This window comes from Perognathus longimembris, chromosome 11 (genome assembly GCF_023159225.1).
Source record: "Perognathus longimembris pacificus isolate PPM17 chromosome 11, ASM2315922v1, whole genome shotgun sequence".
NCBI classification, from domain to species: Eukaryota; Metazoa; Chordata; class Mammalia; order Rodentia; family Heteromyidae; genus Perognathus; species Perognathus longimembris.
Genome location: NC_063171.1, coordinates 64,641,958 through 64,648,188, shown reverse-complemented (window position 1 = coordinate 64,648,188; position 6,231 = coordinate 64,641,958).

The window sequence follows — 6,231 nt, the reverse complement described above, 5'->3', positions numbered from 1 at the left end:
ACTTGAGCCACAGCGCCACTTCTGGCCGTTTTCTGTATATGTGGTGCTGGGGAATCGAACCCAGGGCCTCATGTATACAAGGCAAGCACTCTTGCCACTAGGCCATATCCCCAGCCCCTCCATGTTAACTCTTATTATGTGTGTGTGCACATGCCTGTGTGTACGCACTCATCCTAGAGCATGGTTTTTTTTTCTCAAGGCAAGCACTCTACCACATGGACTTTTTTGGTTATTAGTTGGAAATATGAGTCTCAGGGACTTTCTTGCCAGGGCTGTCTTTCAACTCTGATCCTCAGATCACAGCTTCCTCAGTAGCTGGATTACAGGTATGAGCCACCAGTACCTGACTACTCACAACTACTATTAACTCTATTAACACTACTACTTACTACTTAATCAGCTCATAGCAGTTGTCATTTTGATACATTCTTTGTCCATACTAGCGGCCCACCACCTTGTATATTTGTTTCTTTTTACTTTGGGTTTATGTTTACTTACTTCAAGCCTTCCAATCATTTCTGATCAAATGCTTGTCATCATGTATGATTTCTGATACAGGTTCTGGATATTAAAATTCCCTGTACATGTTCTGATTTTCAGCCTTCTGCCAGTACACCATCCCCTGCCATACAGACTCCTGTGTATTGAACAGAAAGCATAGAGCTAGCACAGCACTGACTCCTGTGTCCATAGTTCTTGACACACCACATTATACGTGATTTGGGTGAAGCAGGATGCTTACATTATTTGTTTTATGTTTTATGTCATCATCATGACTGTTATGTTGTTTATGCCAACTACTCCCTACCCAGCCAGATTTTCTAAAACAATTATTGCACTTATTTAACAAGTACAAACTGAGATTGTGATTCACACACTCACACTGATAGTGAATTCTTTACAATAGTGGTACAAATGAACCTATCCATCACCTCACATAGTTATCTAAGTCAACTTTGCTTTCCGTACTTTTGTATTCTACAGCAGGATGTCATTTTTTCAAAGCGTATGTATTCACTGGTCTTACAATCCTTCTATGTGTGTTCACACAAGAGTGTAGAAGCATCTTTTCCATCATATGTACCATGGCCGATAGCACAAGGTATAGGAACTACACTGAATACCTTGGTTATACCATAGGGTTTTTGAGTCTTTTTAAAATGAGAAATCAAACTGAACATACAGTACAGGTATAAACTGACTAGATTGTATAGGTGTAAATTGAGCATAAAAAGTATGTACAAACTGATCATAGAGTGTATATATGAAATGATCACAGCATGTAGGTGAAACTTGGCTGAGAAGAATATTGTCCAACTTGCGCCTTTCCGCTCCACTCCTCACCAGGCACAATGTCTAGATAAAGAGCACCAAGTGTGGTCCACGTGTTCCAGAAGGCAGTGATAATAAGCACAGGTCAATCATCTTCATTGCATAAAACCTGAATTTCCAACTGTCTTCACTTTTAGGAAATACTCTGCCCAGGCCTAGATTTACTTAACTGTAAAATAAAAATAGAATGGTTTTATACCTGCCAACACACCATGGCTTCCTGTTCCTTCTTGGTTATGTTACATACTTCTCTGGACAATGGATGTGCTTCATGTCTAATCATATAATGCCTCACATAAAACAAGAGCTTTCAAATCATTTATACAGATTATATAGTAAACCCATTACAAATGTGCATTAAAATTTACTGTATTTCATCAAAATGTGTCCTGCAAAGCATACTTATTCACTCTGAAGTAAAATTTACTTCTTCTTTGAAATTTAAAGCTAACATGTCATAGGCCTTCAAATAGAGCAAATCAATTTCCAAGGGACTTTGGACCTTAATAATTGATGAGACCTTGCCTGTTGAACTCAAAACAGATAAGCTCAAATAAGCCTAGAGCCTCTTCTAAGGTTTAGGACAATGCTGCTTCTTTTAGGGTTTGTTTATGGCCACCTCCCTCCCTCACATACTATTTTAGGAAAAACCCCACAAAATTTGATTTCCTGGAAGCAGTTAAAGTTGAAAGGGAAAAGTTCAAAAAAATGAAATCTAGGAAATAAACCTATTCCAATAAAATATTAATCAAGGGATTTCTTTGAAGCAAAATATTTTGTCAAAACATATAAAATGGCTTTAGCCTTTCATGAATAATAGAAAACATTTAAATTTTCATTAATAAGATACTCTACTTATGTACCTATGCTCAAAAGAACAGTTCAGAAATAGAAATAAACACCAACTGAAGAGTTTCAGGTCCAGACTCTGAATTCTAGTCGTATTGCATTTTGTTATTGTTCCATTAATCTAAAAAAGGAGACAGTTATTTTATAAGAAGAAAATTGCATATCTTTCTATTCATTAAAAATGGTCATTAGAGGTCAAAGCAAATATATCTGTTGTTTAAACTTAGCAGTAGTCATGATTTGTTATTTATTAATATTCAGTTATAAATAATGAATCATGTGCATGACCTTACCTCTGGCAGGAGCTCTGCATTTAGAACTGTGGTGATATATTTAAATAAAAAATGAGCACACAAAAATTAAATGGAAAAAATGACATATTTACTCTTAATAATATGGCTAACATTAACATAAAACTGAAACAAAACAAGAAAAAGTGACATAGTTGAGTTTGCTGCACCGTATTACATTAGACAAATGATTATTGAACAAACTATTTTAAGTCTATAAAACCTGAACATTCTCATAAATTTTATATCAAATATATGATTTTTCACCAGTTTTATATGTTCTAGTTTATTTTATTAGGTTTATAAATAATAGTATTGTTTTCTTAAGTGTAGCAACTATTCTTTGTGAATTTATCTGTGTTGGCTAATTTCTAACTAGTTAATGAATACTTTTGTGCTTATGTTTTTGTTAGTTAATTGCTAATGAGTCAATAAATCCTTGCTACTTTTATTGAAGTCCTTGGTCACCACAACAGACTATTAACCTTAAAGCTTTGTGTGTTGTCTCAAGTGTTTGTGTGTGTGTGTGTGTGTGTGTGTGTGTGTGTGTGTTGTGGCTTTGGTCAACTTTGGTTGACATGCCATTGGCCTTCAACTTGAGGATGTTTCTAATATGAGGAAAGAAATTCAAGACAGAGATTTATACGGTGACATTTTGAAATCATTGGAAGTACTCTAGACAGAAATAACAATATTTAAAATTAAAAGAATATATTGTGTCCTGCAGGGACATTAAAACTTCTCAAGGAACCCTAAAGCTACCCACTTGTCAGGATCATAAAACTTAAATAGTTTCATTTCAATCTTTAAGTCTCAACTCTATGATTTTAATTTCCCCAGTAACCCTATTCAAAGTAGAGATACACGGAGAAGCAGTTTCCTTGTGGTCTCTGATTTGCTTATCTGATGTCACAAGAAAGATGAGAAAGTCAACGCTTGATTAACCTTCGACTAAAAGTAACAGCTGAAATAAATGTCATCTGAACCTTGAGCTGAAGAATCTGTAAGGAGGTAATGGAAATATCCCAGGGTTAGAGGTGGGGCATCTTCAGATTAACTGTCAGTGATTTCTCCAACAGTTCTCTGCATGCAGAAGTCCCTGGAAGCCAGGCGTGGTGAGGCATGCCCGTAGTCTAAGGTGCTGAGTAGGCAGTTGCAGTAGGATTGGGAATTTGGAGATTGGCAGGAAAAGGGAGTGTTCAACCTCATGTCATTAACAAAATAAAATATAGTAGACTTAGATCAAGTACAACAACACATATGAAGCCCTGAGTTCAGTCTCTGGTACCACAAAATAAAACATATCAATTTCAAGAGTCCAATCAATAAATAGCCAAGTGAACTGAAGAGACATTATTCCAAAAAAGAACAAGGGTTGAAGGTAAGGCCTGACAGAGTCTTCCTAGCAAGCGTGGAGCCCTGAGTTCAAACCCCAGAACCATAAAAACCAAGTCAAATGAATGACAATTGTTCAGTTCTTCCAAACTATACATGAGGGCTTAATAACTCTGACACAAAAGTCCGATGAGGACACACACACACACACACACACACACACACACACACACACACACGGGCTTGTTAGAATCCAGACAAACTTATTTCATCTTTCATCTAATGTTTAAATGATAATTTGATAATTTGCTTTAATTACCTGTTCCTAACGATAGAAAAATTCTTATATTTCAGAAGACCCTTTAAGTAAAGTAAATTTTAATTAAAGATGATACTTAATATAATTTTGTACCCACAAGGTGGGAATTATTGTTTTAATACAATAATAACTGTACAGCACTTTCAAACTAAGGCAAAACTAATTCTTACTTTCAATTCTTCTATGATTTTTCTCTGTGATTATATTGATTTTTCTTAGAATCTTGAAAATTAAATAGAGTAAGACATTGGTGAGTTGGACTGCTAGAAAATAAACTTTTATATCTTATTAAGTGTCTTGATATGTATGTAATGTATAATCAATTAATAATATGGATATATTGGTAATTCCCTAAGAATTTTATGGATTTTATTTTCAGATCTGGAAAACACATTAAACTTCATTTTCTTTTTAAAAGACTTTTTTAGAGTTTCTAGAAACAGCCTAAATCCTTAACTCATATCATATAAAGATGCTTAGAAAGTTAGAATTGGATATTAAGAGCTAAAAATCCTCTCAGTACTCTTTCTTTCCATTATGAGATTTTTCTGTATAACAATGATCTTTGTGATAGTATGTTCTGCATAATTTATGAATAAGCTGTTTTAAATAATTTGCTTAGGATATTGCAAAGATTTATTCTTGTAAGATAGGACACATAATTATGGAATTTGGGTCTCTCGATATAGTCAATTGCAAAATAAGATAAATTATGCTTTTTTGGACATTTTCAACATCATTCATAGTTAAACACCAACCAAAGGAATTCCTCACTGAGGTGTCAGTTGACATGCAGGCCAACACTTTTAAAGATTGATAAAGCAGAAAAACAGGAGCCCAGAGCCTGTACGTTCACTATGAATCTTTTAGCAAATGTGTTCTTTACCCTGTTTACTCTTGTTTCCCTTAGGAGTTTACATCTGAAATCCAGAACTCTCCATGTCATGTGAACTAGGTCTGCGGATTTAGTAACTCGTAATGAATTAAACCCAGATCTCATAAAACTTTTATGGATGCACTGGCAAAGTCAGATGTTGGTGAGTAACATCTTGATGATGCATAACTAGTCAATAATTCACTAAATTATGTTTCTGTCTGAGAATTTAACTGCTTTCTAACTTTTGTTATATGTTTCTATATCAATTTCAAATAATTAAATAAAATTAATCCAATCAGCTAGGACTGGACTGGAATTATATGCTATTTCTGTTTGTCTCATACAGAAAATAATCACCCATATGATTTTAATATTTTGCCTGGATTGGAAGCAAGAATGAGAGTCCTCTGGATATTCCAGAGATCTATTTTACCGCACTTGGCATTGTATGTTAAGTATTTCCTTCCTTTATAATAGCCTGCTGTCCTTGCAAATTACCTCCATCATGATACCAAGTGACCTCTGCAGTTGAAAATAGAAAACATACATAATCACTTCACTTTTCTCAGAGCTTCCTATAACCTGTGGTCTTTTTAAGATTAATGGTTGCTATGCAGGGAAGTTTCATGGAAATCAATCCTTAGAACCAATAAGGAAACCCACCTCTGTATCAAGGGGGACAACACCAACCGCTGGTCCCTCACACCGCCCCTCTGAGCCAATGAATCTGGTGCAAAAAAACCAGAGCAGGCATTATGTGTCTATATGGAATGGAGATCGTGATTCATTAAGCATTTTAAACACACACACACACACTCACTCTCTCTCTTTCTCTCTCTCTCTTTCTCTCTCTCTCTTTCTCTCTCGCTCTCTCTCACCAATGTATAACCAGTGAAGACTTTGTATTGTCATGGAGAACAAATAAGCTGTTTGTGGAAAAGATGAACTGGTCAATCTCTTGATAGGATACAGATTTCCAGGTTCTTTTTTTTTTTTTTCTTTTGTCTGACTTTTTCTTAATTGTGACACTTTCCAAGGAATCTGAACAGCAAAAGCAAGGAAGTCTATTAATTCAGAAACTCTCATTTCAAAAACTAACAGGGTAAATATGGGTAGAAACTGGATTATTATAACATTTCACTCAAAAGGAGCAGGTTGATGATGTTGAGGAAAGTATAGCAGAACTTAGAATTAATGTGTGGTTCTGACATGTTGAGCCAAGAAGACAG